Source organism: Malaclemys terrapin, chromosome 6 (assembly GCF_027887155.1).
Source record: "Malaclemys terrapin pileata isolate rMalTer1 chromosome 6, rMalTer1.hap1, whole genome shotgun sequence".
Taxonomy (NCBI): Eukaryota; Metazoa; Chordata; order Testudines; family Emydidae; genus Malaclemys; species Malaclemys terrapin.
The window spans coordinates 79046776-79063800 of NC_071510.1; the positions used below are offsets into that span (position 1 = coordinate 79046776).

Sequence of the window (17025 nt, forward strand, 5' to 3'; positions counted from 1 at the left end):
TGGCAGGGGGAGGACGGTTACAGATCCCCTGCTGCGTGGCTCTGTGATCCAGGATAAGGACCGCCGCTTAAGATCTGTAACTGCCCTTCCCCGCCACAAAGTCACAGAGCAACCCACCCCCCACCACAGAACATGAAAACCACCTCCCAGACTGACCAGGGTAACTAGTCACTGCACTGTGTATGTGCCCTGCTGCTGGACCTGCCCCCGCCTATGTACCCTGCCAAAGGTGACTGTCCTGTCCAATTACCAACCCCCTTCCCCCCCTCCTCCAAAAGAACATGATGGAAAAAGTAATTAACAGAAACGTATTTTTTATTATCAACTACACATGGAACTGGGAGGTGAAACTTGGACGGGGGCTTGTGTGAGGCGGGAAGGAAAGAACTTGTCAAATTTTGGGGAATGAGAGCCTTCTACTACTAGAGCTCTCTGCAGGGGTGGAGTGAGAGTTAGCACGGACTCTGCCGCCCCTCCTTCTTTGCAATTTCGGTGAGGGGGGTATGGGACTTGGTGGCGGGGGAGGGCGGTTAGAGATAGACTGCAGCGGGGCTCTGTCCTCCTGCCTCCGGTCCTGCAGAACATCCACAAGGCGCCGGAGCGTGTCCGTTTGCTCCCTCAGTAGTCCAAGCAGCGTTTGAGTCGCCTGCTGGTCTTCCTGCCGCCACCTCTCCTCCCGATCCATGTTTGCTTGGTGCATTTGGGACAAGTTCTCCCGCCACTGGATCTGCTGTGCTGCCTGGGCTTGGGAGCAGGCCATAAGCTCCGAGAACATGTCCTCCCGTGTCCTCTTCTTCCTACGCCTAATCTGCACTAGCCTCTGGGAGTGTGATGCCAGGCTAGGTTGTGAGACAGTCGCAGATGTGGCTGTGGGAATGGGAAAAAGGGAGTGAATTCCTCAGAAAGATAAATGTAGTTGTGAACAAAGAACATAGTCTTTCTCTGTGAACAAGACCATAAACAGCACCTATCACATGCGCACTCAGCACAAGGTCGAATTCTCGGCCTTTGCATTCAGTGCCTGGGGTCTTGCACAGCAGATTTGAGAAGCGGGGCAGGACACCGGAATTTCTGTAGCAGGCAGACATGGTAAGCCGTAGACTTGTGGCAGCTTAAAACTTTAATATTAGCACTGGCCTCATTTCACATTGAAAGCAATGTCAGTCCCTGCTGCCAGCAATCCGGCAAGCAGGAACTCTGCCCCTGTCCCACCCCCTCACGGCTGTCCCCGGGAAAGATCCCTGTAGGCTGCCCCTCTCACGCCTCCACCGCGTGGCCGCAAACCAGCGGTTACAGTTCTGTAAAGGAACGGGCAAGCAGTCCCAACACTAACATTCCCCTACCTAATTCAAAGCAGGTCACCATCAGTGACATCACCCTGATGAGGATCTCAGACAGCGAAAAAGAAAGAATGCTTCGGGAAAGCCTCCAAAGACCAGGGCCGTATGCCGCCCTGCTCTGCAGGGCAATGATCCCTGAGTACTTGCTTGTCTCGTGGCGCGGAAATGTTTCCTACTACGGAGGACCCAATAAGGCCGCTCTCCCCAGGAACCTGATGCAAAGGCTTTCCAATTACCTCCAGGAGAGCTTCCTCGAGATGTCCCAGGAGGATTTCTGCTCTATCCCCGGACATATAGACCGCATTTTACTATAGCTGCACTGGTAGGGACTAAACAGTAGAGCGGCTTGGGCAGAACAATCATGCTACACCAGACATTGTTAGATTTTTTTTCAATAGTGGCACTGCCCAGGACTGAAACGTTAAGCGCCTAGGGCAAACTAATCATGAGAAACCCATTTTTGTTATTCTTAATATTCCTGTTCTGTTAAAAATAAATGTTTAGATGTTTAAAACACTTACTGGCTGATCCTTCCCCAGATTCTGTGTCCGGGTTAACGGCTGGGGACGGTTGGTAGGGGATCTCTGTAAGGGTGATGAAGAGATCCTGGCTGTCGGGGAAATCAGCATTGTAAGCGCTGTCGACTGCCTCGTCCTCCTCATCTCCTTCCTCATCTTCCCCGTCCGCTAACATGTCCGAGGAACCGGCCGTGGACAATATCCCATCCTCAGAGTCCACGGTCAGTGGTGGGGTAGTAGTGGCGGCCGCACCTAGGATGGAATGCAGTGCCTCGTAGAAACGGGATGTCTGGGGATGGGATCCGGAGCGTCCGTTTGCCTCTTTGGTCTTCTGGTAGCCTTGTCTCAGCTCCTTGATTTTCATGCGGCACTGCGTTGCATCCCGGCTGTATCCTCTCTCTGACATGTCTTTAGAGATCTTCTCGTAGATCTTTGCATTCCGTTTCTTGGAGCGCAGCTCGGAAAGCACGGACTCATCGCCCCACACAGCGATCAGATCCAAGACTTTCCGATCAGTCCATCTGGGGCCCTCTTTCTATTCTGAGATTGCACGGCCATCACTGCTGGAGAGCTCTGCATCGTTGCCAGTGCTGCTGAGCTCGCCACGATGTCCAGACAGGAAATGAGATTCAAACTGCCCAGACAGGAAAAGGAATTCAAATTCAAATTTTCCCGGGGCTTTTCCTGTGTGGCTGGTCAGAGCATCCGAGCTCGGACTGCTGTCCAGAGCGTCAACAGAGTGGTGCACTGTGGGATAGCTCCCGGAGCTATTAGCGTCGATTTCCATCCACACCTAGCCTAATTCGACATGGCCATGTCGAATTTAGCACTACTCCCCTCGTCGGGGAGGAGTACAGAAGTCGAATTAAAGAGACCTCTATGTCGAACTAAATAGCTTCGCGGTGTGGACGGGTGCAGGGTTAATTCGATGTAACGGCGCTAACTTCGACATAAACGCCTAGTGTAGACCAGGCCTTAGTTGAAACTTTGGAAAGCCTTAAAAGGAGTGTCTAGACTCTAAAATTTCAGTCCCCACACACGAGCTATCTTAAAAAATCTGCTAACACCATTATAATCTGCTAGAACTCAGCTAGGCACTCCAATGTCATGGTGATAAGTACATTATATGTAGATAGATGGACAGATAATGTCACCCCTCTGCCATGCTGTAGCAGATTTTGGAGTCTTGCAGAATGGTTCCCTCTTGAAGGAGAAATCAGTGACATAGAATCTGATGTATTCTTAGTTCAACTTGTTTTATTTACATAGATACACCAGTCCTAGAACACAGGCAGTCACAACAATATGCAGGCAATCCCCTCTTTCAAGAACCTCAGTCCAACACCCTGCTCCCAGGGAGCAACTGTGCTTCAAGGATTAACTCTAGTTAGAGATTCAGGCAGAGAACAAACATCCTTGCTGCTTGCCATAACTGCCCAAGGAGGCTACTTCAGAAAACCAACAACACTACAGCCTTTCTTCTTACACTAAAAACATACTCACAAGAAACTCTCCCCCTCACTCAAGACATTGTGTAACAGTGCCATTAAAATAGGAAAAGTCTCCACATTCTCATTTGCCTATTTTTAATTTTTTTTAAAAGTCACTTTTTATTGTAATAAACCAGGGATAATAAAAGTAATATTAAAATATGACATACAATCATCAAGACTTATTATAGGCATTGAATATTATCTGCATATACCCCTCTCCAGTCTTTTCTTCATGCTTCTTCCATGCTACCTCTTTTGCTTGGAACAGTTTCCTACTTCATCCCGTCAGCCATCTTCTAGTCAAATTCTTCCTTATACTACATTTCTTCTGTGAAGTTCTTCACTGGTAATCTACCAAAGAAAAACATTTAAAGTATTTTAAAATTCAGAAACAAACAAAAAGTAAGGTGAAACAAGCTTTTTTCTCCATGAAAAATCTAGACATTTGAGGCCACAAGTTGATAATGTTTTCACCCCTCAGCTCACAGAGAGCCGAGAAGCTGATTCCCTCTCCACACCCCGAAGTATCCCACAGAAAGTCAGGTGGCAGTACAACCTTCTGTCCTTCCAGGTGATTCCTCCCTGCTAGAGAAGAGGGTCAGCTGGTGCAATCAGATATAATAAACAATTCCCTGATCCAGCTTGGGTGAATCCGTCTCTCTCCATTGTCATAGTTCCAGCAGCCTTGTGCATCATCATGAGAGATTTGTTTTGTATTTTGTTTTTAACTGTGAAAAAGGAAGCAGTGTAGTAATTACTTAAACACCTAAAAACTAGAAAAGCTCATTTATCTCAATCTCAAAGTGAATTAAATCGGGGGGGTTGAAAGGTGATTGGGACACAGGCAGAGTGGATAAATCACAAACCACCTCTGTCAGGACTTGAACCACTGGACAGTGTCAGTTAATAAATGCTGAATTGCCTTTGTCCCCACAATTTCTCCAACAGAGGTAGATATCCAGAGATGCATGTGGTGACATAGAGTGAAGCTCTGCAGATATAGAATTGTAATATTCTTCTGAGCTGTGCATTATAGTTGAACCATCTTTTCACTGACCTTCCATGGAAAAGGGAGGTAACTATTGAGATCATTAATGTTAAATTATTTTTTTGTTATCAAGGGCTGGACCACAGCATGTTTAGGCATTGATAACAACTACCCTCCCCCCCCCCCAACATAGACATTAATGGTGCCCATCAGTTCAGGCCCTAGGAATTCCACCACCCATGAAGGCCAGAGCAATGGTCCATCTCACAGAAGGTCAAGTGGACCTCTCTTATGGCATTTTGAAGCATTGGTTCTGTAAATAAATGAAACTCAATCTGGGAAAATGGTGCATTTTCTTCCTCCTGCTTTGACACTCCTTCCATAGCACCAGAGAGACTACCCTGAAACCTTTGCAAAATGTTTAGTTGCAAAACTGATTGACAACTCCTTGTATCACAAAACATTCCACTCTTCTTAACTATGATGAAATCATTCTGGGTTAGTCAGATGGTTCACCACCTGGCATAGTCTGCTTGTGACTTTGTAGATAAGGTACTTTGGTGAAGGAAAAGAATGACCTTTTAGTTTTCACTGCAGATAAGGCCTTGGTTTAGCAAACTGTCTATGATGCAATCCAAAGGCTTTAGCACTGGACCTCTCTCACCGATGCTCTTGTCCATTAGCCAGATGCATTCCTGGCATAAGAGTTGAACTTGCTTAGGCCAGGGAAGATCCGGTCCTCCTTCCTTCACACTGCATTTGTTTCAGCCTATTAGTAAATAATGGTAATCTGGGAGAGTAATGCAGGCGGAGGTGGCATATAGAGCCCATAGCATCCATGAACATACACCACAAGTGTTTGTAATGCCACACCAGGCGTGGTACAATGGTAGGTCAGTTTTAGTCTCCAGATTTCTAGAATCCAACAGAGTTCATCATCCTTTGGGAATGGGATGGGATGAGGAGGGTTGGAGGGGAGAGATGAGCTGCACAGTAACTCACCCACTGCATTGATTGAATGGAAAAACCAACAACTCTGCTTGGAGAACCTTGATGCTGAAAAATGGGTCATTGTCAACAAGTTTTCCTATCAGAGATACATGTTGAAATATTTAGCCTTTCCCTTGCTTAACAGCCCATTCACTTCCTCCCTATAATAACCTGTGTCCTAGTAGAATAAATTTGGCCCACCCTATTCTTACTTTATTGAGCTTTTATAATAAGCAACTTCACATACAGAAAGGAGAAAGCTAGGGAAGAGCATAGATCTAATTTTGCTTCATATTGCTAATATAATTCTTATCTAAAGCCAGGTCTACAGTACAGATCTATATCGGTGTAACTACATTGCTTAGGGGTATGAAAAGTCCACATCCCTGATGAGTGATGTTATTATACCGACCTAACCCCCTGTGTAGACAGTGCTGTGTTGACAGGAGAGCTTCTCCCGCTGTCATAGCTACTGCCTCTCTGGGAGATGGGAGAAGCTCTCCTGTCGGTGTAAGAGCATTTTCACTTAAGCGCTACAGTGGTGCAGCTGTGCTGGTGCAGCATTTTAAGTGTATATCTGCCCTAAGTTACAAATATGTTATCTCATAGTAAACTATGCTTTGGAGGGAAGTGCTTTTAGTCTTTTTTGATGAGTAAGGCCAGGGATCGGCAACCTTTGGCATGCGGCCCGTCAGGGAAATCCGCTGGCGGGCCGGGATGATTTGTTTACGTGCAGTGGCCACAGGTTCACCCAATTGCAGCTCCCACTGGCCGCGGTTTGCCGTTCCAGGCCAATGGGGGTTGCGGTGGGAAGCGGCGCGGGCTGAGGGATGTGTTGGCCGCCGCCCACCGCAGCCCCTATTGGCCAGTGGGAGCTGTGATCGTCCGACCTGCCAGCGGATTTCCCTGACGGGCCGCGTGCCAAAGGTTGCTAATCCCTGAGTAAGGCTATATTAGTATAAAGGAGCTAGATTATAGTCATTCTTTCACTAGATATGTCTAGAAAATACCAACTTTTTTCATGTTTCATGCTGTGTTTTCTCCCATTGTGATAAGTGTAAGTCTCTTTTTTCATCTGTGTTAGACTGATGGAACTTTTCCATTCTCTTAGTGTTATTGTTGACACCCCTATTTTTAGACTGTTCTAACGATGCTTCATCAGAATGATATCCTAACTTGAAATGCCTCAACAGGGTGTGTGGACATATCAGTACAAAGTTCTTAAAGATAGTAGGCATCCAATAGTTTAAAGGAAATCAAGGGGCTAAACAATGTCCTTACTCCTGGGGACCTCTGAACAACTTCCTTTGCTTGGAGGTTGATGCAATTCTGAAGTTGTTTTAAGCACAGTTCTGTTCTCTGTCTTTCTTTCTGGTGGTGTCATTTCCCTTGATTCACTCAGCGGCTCATGCCATGTCAAAGGGCGCTGACCTTTTCACTCTGATGACAAAAAGACTGGAAACAGATTGTGCTCAGAGAATTGGTCAGTAGGAAAAAAAAGTGATGAACTTGAAGGCTAAACTTCAAGTATTGTCTTTAGAGTATTGTCTCTTTAACCAACTTCCTTTTAAAGTGTAATAAAGAGACTCACTTTCATTTACTCTCAAGTCCCCTGGAACACAATAAACTTTCTACAGATCTTTCTTTTCTCAATTTAAAGATAATCCATAGCTCTTGCAGACTGTTCACTACCTTACACAGTTTCTCTTAGGGCATGCTTCACTAGCAAGTTAAAATCCACTTATGCTGGTTTTCTGGGGAATTTACTTTAAAAAACCCAAACAACTGAGGAATGCATCAAATCCAAATACATTCTGAAGTATATCATCCAAGAAGGAAAACAGAGGATATCTGAGACGGGACTAAAAAATATTAAGCAATAAATTTAAGGGACCTTTAGGTCACCTGCCTCTCCTTCCCAACTATGCAGCTTCAGCAACACCTACAGTTTCCCACCAGGAATGGCAGGTTTCCAATGTGGTAACACATAATCAGTCTGAATTATTTGCGCACAACTTAGTTTTTGCTGAAAAACAGTGACAAATGCAAGGTAAATATGGGCAAATACTGCTTGGGACATTCACTTCTGCATTATTTCCTGGTGTTAGTTGAAAATCGTGTACATTATTCTAAATGGCAATACTCCATTGGCATAGCCACCAGTATTATTATTATTATTTATTATTTATTATGTGTATGATCATAGTGCCTAGGAGTCCTAATCATTACCTAGGACCCCCTTGTTCTAGGTCTGGTACAAACACAGAACAAAAAGATTGTCCCTGCTTCAAAGAGGTTTCAATGTAAGTATAAGACAAGAAACAACAGATGGATATATACAAACAGATGGATACATACAGACAGATGGGAGAGTGCAAGGAAACTTACAGTACATCTACACAGCAATTAAACACCCACAGCTGTCCCGGGTCAGCTGACTCAGGCTTACAGGGCTCAGATTGCAGGGCTGTAAAATTGCTATGTAGATGTTTGGGCTGGACCTGAGCTCTGGGACCCTGTGAAGGGAGAGAGTCCCAGAGCCTGGCCTCTAGTCTGAGCCTGAATGTCTACACAGCCTGAGTACCGTGAGACTGAGTCAGCTGATCCTGGTGATAGCTGTGCTGTGCGTCTTTTATTCCAGTGTAGATGTACTCAATGAGACCGTATTGGTCAGCATGAGAGGCAGTGGTTTCAGCACACCAGCAGCCTAACCATAGTCAATATTTTTGTAGGCAAAGGAGAGTTTAAAGGAGGGTTTTAAAGGAGGATACATTGTTAGATTGCAGATGTTTATGGGGAGCTTCTCCCAAGCATGAGGGGTGGGATGGGAGAAAGCACTATCCAGTATCTATGGGAGAAGGAAAGTATTTATTGATGCTATGATATCATTCCTAGAAATGTTACTTTTGGTACCTCTGACATGATGCCCCTATGGCACATATTATTTCTTTGTCATTCCATTCATTTTTTCTAGGTAAGCGTGTAATATATTTACTGGCTAGATTCATTCTTCTCTGGGTTCGAGTGGCAGAAGACATGGGCTATTGGTACGACATTTTGTTGCTTAAAATAATAATGCTAGAAGTCAAATTTAATAGCATGTCTTCTACTTTTTTTCATTAGGGGATAGTTATGCTCTCTTCCATACATCACACATTCACACTGTTTGCATCACTTTATATTTTTAGGTTTCCTCATATAGGACCTGATCCAGAACCCATTGAAGTCAGTAGGAATCTTTCCATTGACTTTAGTGGACATTGGATCAGGCCCAGAGTGCTCATCTTCTATGTGTAGTATACACAGGACATAGCTCTTACTCTCTCTTTCCCCAGCCAACTGACACATAGTCAGACTTCAGGTAATCAGTAGAAAATAACTTTTGTGTTTCAGAATAGAGTGTCCATATTGGGCAGTTATTCTGCAATAGCTACATTATTCCAGAATAGCTTAGCACAACATGATCCTGGTCCAGGACTGGGCTTGTATGCCCAATGATTATCCAAATAATAATAATAGCTATTCCTGTGAATTTCCTCTGTGTACACAAGGCCTAAGTGATTTTCCCAAGGTCACACAGGAAATCAGTGGTGGAGCAAGGAATTGGGACATACCTCAGAGGGTGACATCAGAAGGGGCAGGTTTATTTTGGAGAGAAGCAAGAGAACAGTCTTAACATTTTAAGGCAAAATTTTCATGTGTGTCTTAGTTGTGCCCACAGAACTAAGGGCTTCACCCTCTGAGGGCTAGTCTACACTGGCAATGCTAAAGCGCTTTAACGTGCCTTGTGTGGTTGTGGCGCAGCGCTGGGAGAGAGCTCTCCCAGCACTCTAAAAAACCCACCTCCATGAGGGGCATGGCTCCCAGTGCTGGTGCAACGTCTACACTGGTGCTTTACAGCACTGAAACTTTCTGCACTCAGGAGGGTGTTTTTTCACACCCCTGAGCGCTGTAAATTGCCGGTGTAGACAAGCCCTTAGTGCACAAAATCCTCGTTTACACGCATCAATCAGTAATTGCCTGCAGAAGCACACATTTGGATGTGAAATTAACTGATTTTCATATGCAAATTACCAATTGTGTTTGAGAACATGCATATTACTTACATTTACAATTTGATAATTTGAAAAGATTATTTGTTCAGTTCTGGACACCTCGTTAAGATGGATGAGTAGCTGCTTCCCACATATGTGTTGTTTGGAGATGAAATGATAAAGTTAGAAGCTTGTCCTTTCCAAGCTCTAGCCACAACTTGCTTCACTGCAGATTTCAGCCTTGAATTATTTTGCCAGTTTGGTGCACTTTTGCAATCCCCTGTTGATAAATATCACAGAGGTGGCAGTAGGGAAGCAGAAATGCATATAGGACCCACATCACCTCCCATTGACCATTGAAGGTAATGGAAGTTTTTCCACTGACATCACTAGGGGTAGGATTTCCCTCTCACTATTTATTTTCAGTATCTTGCAAGCACACATACTGTACATGTCTCCTAGAAAAATACTGCTGACACCTGAAATTTGTTTGTGGGGGTTCTTTCCATAGACAACCCAACATAAGAGTGTGAGAAGCAAATTAGTGAAACTGCTTCTCCGGATTCATAAAAACTACAGGCATGAATATTCTACTATCTTAGCTGATTCATGCAAAGAAAAAAAATGTTTCACCAAAATTTTCTACAAAGCTGGAGAAATAATAATGAAATGTAAACCAGGACTGTTTCTTTCTACAACAAAACTTTAACAACATTCATTTCTCTTCCAATATTCACATTAATTTCCTATGTAGACAACATTTACTATTCAAGATCTTTACGCACATGGACAAAACATATCCAAACAATTGTCATTGTGAGTGTTGTGTTAACGATTCCTGCAAATCTATCAAAACTGGGAGCAGAGAAAAGGTATTAATTAATGGGAGATATTACCATATAGGAAAAGTTGTGAGAGTATTCAGTGAGCTGTCAAAACAGTAGATGAAAGCTATGGAGGTGGTGTTCACATTTCTGACAAAAGCATTTCTAAAAATTTGCTTTTTTATTTTTAAGTAAATGCAACAAAACATGCCACCTAGTAATCATTTAGCAACTGCGGATAACTCTTTATGGCAGGCAAATCAAGTTTATTTTAGTATGGAAAAAATGTATAAAGGCTGTGTGAAGCAGGCTATAAAAAGAATTAAAAATTTAATGGAAAATTGATGAGTAGATTAAATGCAGCAAGAAAATGGAAACTATCGTATTAGTCAATATTAACACCACCATTGAGACAGAATAGAGAGTGTATAATAGGTGAAATGGTTTATGCCAAATATGAACCATGGCTATATTAAATATAAACAAAACACAAACTATTTTACAAACCTGTAGGTTTCCAGGCTTTCTTTTAAAAGAATACTAAAACTGCTTAGGACCAAGTTCATCCTCCATAAAACTCAATGGAAGTTTTTCTGTTGACTTCAGTAAGATTTTGATTGAACCAATAAAAAAAAAAAATCAGAAGGTTTTACCCAGCTGTGACTTCTAACAAGTTCTCAGATATTCCCGAACTCAGCTACTTAGTTAAAGAAATTATTTAGTGGATATATTCCAGCATATTGTGAGGCACTTTCAAATAAAAGACACAGGAGAGCAGAGGAGACTTGGTTTTTCAAAACCTGTTCACTCAAGAATGAAACCTATTATGTACAGAGTTTGTAGATTCAGGGTCTGATTCTTCTTTCACAGTCCTGTGAATCCATAGTAGCTCTTTTGACTTTAATGAAGTTATACTGGTGTAAAACTAATGTAAGCGAGAAAAGAGTCAGACCCTCTGTATATAATCTACATATAATATTTAAATTTCTCTCTCTCTCTATATATATATGTAGCTGCAGTTATATTTCTCTCTAGTTTGCCTTGAGAGGTAGCCTGCTAACCACTGTGCAGTGCTCAGGTTTTAACAGCTGGTGTGCAGGCTTTATAATCTAGATTATATGAGATAGTATCTACACTTTATTATTTGTTGTATTGGACAGAGGACTGAAGTCTGATTTCAATCAGATAACTGTATTTTGCTTCCTGCTTGTAGGCTTTGATTGATAAACTTAAGCATGTACAACAAACAACAAATGAGATCAGATATGTTGTTCCAATACATTCACAGTCAGTTGTGCATTTCTAATGGCTTTGCATGCTGGTAAACTGTCATTTGGTTGCAGCAGTTTACAAGTGACTCAGACAAAGATGACTACACCCTGAAGGCTGTCAGTTTCTACATCACTGGTCCCTAAAACATACATTTCAGTCTATAAAATAAATCTTCATAGACCAACAGAGGGCTATGCCAAGGTTTCACAAAACACAATATGGTAAGTAAAAAAGCTGCCCAGAGTCTGAGTTCATGTGCAGCTGAAATCCTAACGAATAAAAGGTAGCCATCTAAACTGAAACAAAACAAAACAACTCACTTCAGAAATATAAAGGAAAGCATTTTAAAACTCCATTCAAATTCTATATTTTAAAGCCTGATTCTCATTTACACTACTAGAACGGGCAAAGGGCCTTATTTGTACACACTTTAAGGCTCTTTTATCCTGTCACAGTGGTGTAATGGGCCCTTAGTTTAAATGAGCATTAGACACAGGATGAATTTATTAGTGAAATCAAAACGCTGAGAGCATTGGCTAGCATTAGGTCATGCTTTGCTCACAGAGGGTTCAATTCTCTACTGGTTGTATCAAATATATAGTAAACAGCAGCCCCTGTGTAAAGTTGGACGCCACCCACTCTGCACTCTTGAAATGATTCTTCTCTTGCACAGATGTAGTTGCACCTGTGCTGGCTGACTCTGTGAACTGATGTGTAAATTCCAAAAGGGGTATAATTATAATGTGCAAAAATTGACATAGGGCCTATTCTCTGGCTGGGTGTTAGGTAAAATTGGTTTAAGTGGCTGTGTAAACTGACATCTATGAGGCTGCTCTAATCTGAAGTGCAACACTGAAATACAAGGATTTCAGTTAGTAATGACATCTAACAATGCCAGTCTTTGTGCCCGTTCCTTTAAGATGAGAAATGCACCTCCCTTTACTGCCATTGCTGTGCAAAATTAGTCCATAGCATGTAGACTACGGAAATCTGTTTTTTTATACACATATGTTCATAGACAACTAGAGAGCATCCTTCATCCCAGGAAATAAACTGGCACATAGGTATTAATAAATACAAAATTAATACATAAAAGAAAAATCAGAGGTGAGAATATCATTTAGTTCACAGGGTTTCACAAGCAAATTTTTCCAAAGTAATTTTAAGGATTAACCCCAAGAGTCCAATCCAACAAAGTCTCTTATGAACCTAATTCCACTTGACTTCAAGCTGCTTTGGTTTTTATAGACTCATAGACTTTAAGGTCAGAAGGGACCATTATGATCATCTAGTCTGACCTCCTGCACAATGCAGGCCACAGAATCTCACCCACCCACTCCTGTGACAAACCCCTAACCTATGTCTGAGTTACTGAAGTCCTCAAATCGTGGTTTTCTTCAAGAAGGAACGTAACATTTGGCCTCCTGTACATTTAAGGAGATAGTACCTCCCTCAGTATGTGGCTCCAGAGACTAAAACCCTCTGCTTATAGTTTTTTTTATTTAATATTCCACAGTAAGGAAAGGAAAGTCCACCCCCTCCATGATGAGGCAGAAAATCCTACAAAATTCCCATCAGGAAGTAATCTGATTTAAAATAATTTTTATTTTGAAGGAATTTTAGGGTCACATTCACTTCAGTCTAGAGTGAATTTACATTGTCAGAGTAGGTGACTTAATATTTTTATCCTCTTTAAGAAAAAAGTAAAAAGAATAACCCATCCAAACCAAAGGAGCATGTGTGCCTTTATGGTTTGGGGAGTGGCAGCTTAGGAGTAATTGGGAAGGAAGGTTGGCGTAACATATATGGGTAATAATGTCAGGGAGCAACAGGCAAGGAATGACAGCATATTTCTCTGCTAGGAGCAACGCTGCAAACAAAGAGAAGATTCTCGGATGACCCCCATCCTTGTACTTTGTGTCGGTTTGGTTTCTCTTATTTCTCCCTCTCCCCAACAGAAAAAAGGACTTTAAGAAAGTGTTCGTGATTGTGTATAGATAGATAAATTAGATATCTGTGCCAGTGTGTTTCTTTTATAAATGGTTACAGAAGTGTGTCGCCATGCAAAGTGGCCCAAGGATTGCGATGACAATTCCTCGACATTGGGGAGCCTTAGTGTAGTGCTTTCCTTTCAGATCATTTGTTTATGGACTACACAGGGATTTGCTCCACTAAAATAGAGAGTCCTCCTTTCCACATGTTGGGCATAGTAAGCTCAAAATCAAGGACCTCTTCCTGAAAAGGCCCTGTCTCCAACCTCTTCATGTCTACACCAGGGAGCATTATCTTGAGCACTTCAGCTGATCTGAACTGACATGATATCACACAAGGAATGAAGTGGTCTCAGATAACCATGGCTTAAACCATGTAAGGCTTTGTATGTTAAAACCAGCCCCTTCAGTTTCTCATGGATATGATCTAGTGTAGATCTTGGTTCCCTGTGAGAACCATCACACAGCAGGTGGGCAGCCATGTTTTACACCCACTAAAGTTCCAAGTGTTTTTAATGTGCAGTCCCACATAGTGCACGTTTGCAGCAATCCATTCGTGAGGTGACAGGGATGTGGATTGCTGTGGCGAGGACTGCAGCAGAAGCAATAGTTGCAACTTTCTGTGAAGCACTTTTCTGGTCAAGAAGCACTTTGCCGTTGTAACTTTCTGGCTATCTGAATATAATCCCCAAGATATAACATAAGAACCAGATCTCTGTAGGTAAAAAGGAGCAAGCTCCCTCAATTGAAACAATCTGTGCCATTTCTTCAATTGTTTGTCCCTATCTACCAGCAGTCTCATGTGATTAAGGGCCTGCCTTCACAGGGAAATAGCTATTGCTATAGGAAGTAGATTTAGCTAAATTGCAAAAAGGCATTCAGTGAGAAATAAGAGTGTCCACACAGGGAATTAATGTAGAATAGCTATTGTTAAATTCATACCCCCTGATTATTTTGCAATAGCTTCCCCAGGTAGCCAAGCCTTAAGTCTTAGCTACCTCAGTGTTACCCAGGTCATTGGCTAAGTTGATCAATGGCACCAAACAAGTGCAATGAAACAGACTCCCACATGTAGGGACATGAACAACCAGACCACCTCTCTGTCCTTGTCACATACATATTGAACAGGGTGTGTGACAAAATAGTATTCTGCAGTATCCCAAATAAAAGCCTATTTGGCAGATGAACACTCATCCAAATGAATCGTTATGGAGCTTTTCAGAAAGTAAGGGTTTTTTTATAGAATAGTTGAACATATTATCTTATTTTCTTTTGCTAAGTAACATGGGAAAATATTGAGAAAAACAACTTGATACACCTCTACCCTGATATAACGCGACCCGATATAATTTGAATTCAGATATAACGCGGTAAAGCAGCACTCTGGGGCTGCGCACTCCGGCGGATCAAAGCAAGTTCAATATAACACAGTTTCACCTATAATGTAGTAAGATTTTTTGGCTCCCAAGGACAGTGTTATATCGGGGCAGAGGTGTGCTTTAAACAACCAAACAATGGCTATTCGTCTGTTCCATCCCCTCTGGAGTAGTGACTCATAAGAGTATTGGAAGGTCTGAACTGCTCATCATGTCACTGGTCCATAGGAAATTTTGAGAGTAGCATGAGGGTAAAATAGATCTCAAGTGGCCGCATATGAACATAAGCATAAGCAGTTCCTAGGACAAATGCTGAACAAATCTACAACAGAAAAATGCTTCTCTGAAAAAACTCTTACTCCTATGTACAGTCATTGTAAAGTTCCCTCCACTTTGAGCTAGTGCAATATTAAAGTATTAACTTGCATAATAACACTACCTTATTTTTTGACAACCAGTGGTTGGGTGTTTTGCAGCCGGGACTCCAATTTAACAGCTGATAATTTTCTCTGCTGTTTTGCCACCTTCCCTGTCTTGCATGTCTTCCACCTACACACATGCTTAGTGACTTTCACACTCAATCCCTGCAAGCATTTTCCATGAGACCAATTTTCCTTAATACACAGGGGCAAACAGACTTCCAGAAAATCTCACCTGCTTTTCAGGTTTGACTTCATAGTAGCTCAATATTTTTGCCTCATCTTATTAGGTACCCTCAGTTTTTATACATTTCTTACCTGCATCAGCAGGAAACATACATTTCCTCTTTTCACAACATCCATTTGGAAGCTGAACATCTGCATGAACTAAAGAGGTATTAATCATTATTATGATTACATCTTAATAGGACTTGAGGTAAAATCCCAGCCCCCTTAAAGTCAATGGCAAAACTCCCATTGACTTCAACGGGGCTAGGATTTTACCTTTGGTATAGCTGGGAACCAAAATATAGATAGTGGTCATATTCAGGAACACCTTAATAAGAGTAGAGTATAGAAGGGTCCCTCCAGCCAACTATTATTGACTACCATGAAGGCTTAACCTTCTTGCCTTTCCTCAGTTTTCCTCCTTTTTACCTATGCCATTGGTGAGCTGGGCTGTAGATAATTAGTTCTGATATCATTGACTCCCAATTTGGTGCAACGTTAATGGTTGTTGTCATTGCTCTTTTCCTCTCCTTTCTCAAGTGATATATTTCCCAGCTGGTGGCAATTCCAGTTGCTTCTGTGGATGCGCTCAGCACTGTTGCCTTTGTACCGGCTGTGTTCCTAAGAGGCACTTAGCAAAATGTATTCATCACAAGTTTTTCAACCATTGATGTGCTCTCCATGCACCTACTTTCAGCTTCCTCCCTTAAGCCTAGTAGTGATGTTTGCTGTATTTCAAATGCTTGTGTGGATGGATGGACTCCCTAGAAATATGTATGTTGTATTTTAAGTGTCCCACAGCAAAGCTTTGGCATATCCATTGTCAGGTACAGTCTGCTGCAGCTTCTGGTTCAAATCTTTAGCAAGTTCTAGCACAAAGAAGCATCCAAATAGCAAATGTAGATTCTATTTCATGATAAAACCCTCACATCTACTTCTACTGATTTTAAAAGAAAAAGAAAAAACAATCGAAATCTTGCAATCCTGCATTGCTTCAAAATCCAAGCGAATAGTACTAGATATCAATTCAGATGCAATTGGAAATACTCACACAGTGTGAGTAATCACAGTATTTCTGTAGAGATCACGAAGTTCTTAGCAGATTAATTAGCACAACTCAACATATCAAAAATCAAAAGGTGATGCTGCAGTCAACCACAGTTCACTTACATACCTTTAAATGGTAAATGGACATGTTTACTTGCAATGGCATTTGCTGGGGTTTCTGAAAGGGGGAAAGAGATGGGTCTTTAGCTACTGCAAAAACAAGCCTTTCATAATATAATGGCCCTATTTTAGTTAACAAGTTGTCAGTCTTTAATGACTAGAGGTGTAGCAGCTGGTTTTGATGTAATTTCTTTTGAGACCACTAGATTACAAGCAGTTTATTGCATTCTTCTCTCAAGACTGCTCCCTGGATACAGCCTAATGTCAAGAGGTCAAAGGTCTAAAGCCAGAAGCTAAAGGATTTGTCATCATTTAACAGGTCACTTGTTGCTATGTACTATGCAAACTGGACGGTTCCTTGGAGCTTATCAAAATGGTACAATAC

The 17025-nt window shown here is 42.1% G+C and overlaps 2 long non-coding RNA genes across 2 annotated transcripts in view; both read right to left on the reverse strand.

Moving 5' to 3' along the window:
* Positions 1-297: 297 nt before the first annotated feature.
* LOC128838865 (uncharacterized) lies at positions 298-1986 on the reverse strand. The gene is made up of 2 exons (XR_008445295.1): positions 1862-1986; positions 298-867 (listed from the first exon to the last, which is right to left on the reverse strand). It is a non-coding gene; the product is annotated as an uncharacterized LOC128838865 (long non-coding RNA).
* A 1109-nt stretch (positions 1987-3095) lies between these two features.
* LOC128838864 (uncharacterized) overlaps positions 3096-17025 on the reverse strand; it is a 167820-nt gene continuing 153890 nt past the window's right edge. The window contains exon 3 of the long non-coding RNA XR_008445294.1: positions 3096-3702. This is a non-coding gene — a long non-coding RNA (uncharacterized LOC128838864). The remainder of the gene's footprint in view (positions 3703-17025) is intronic.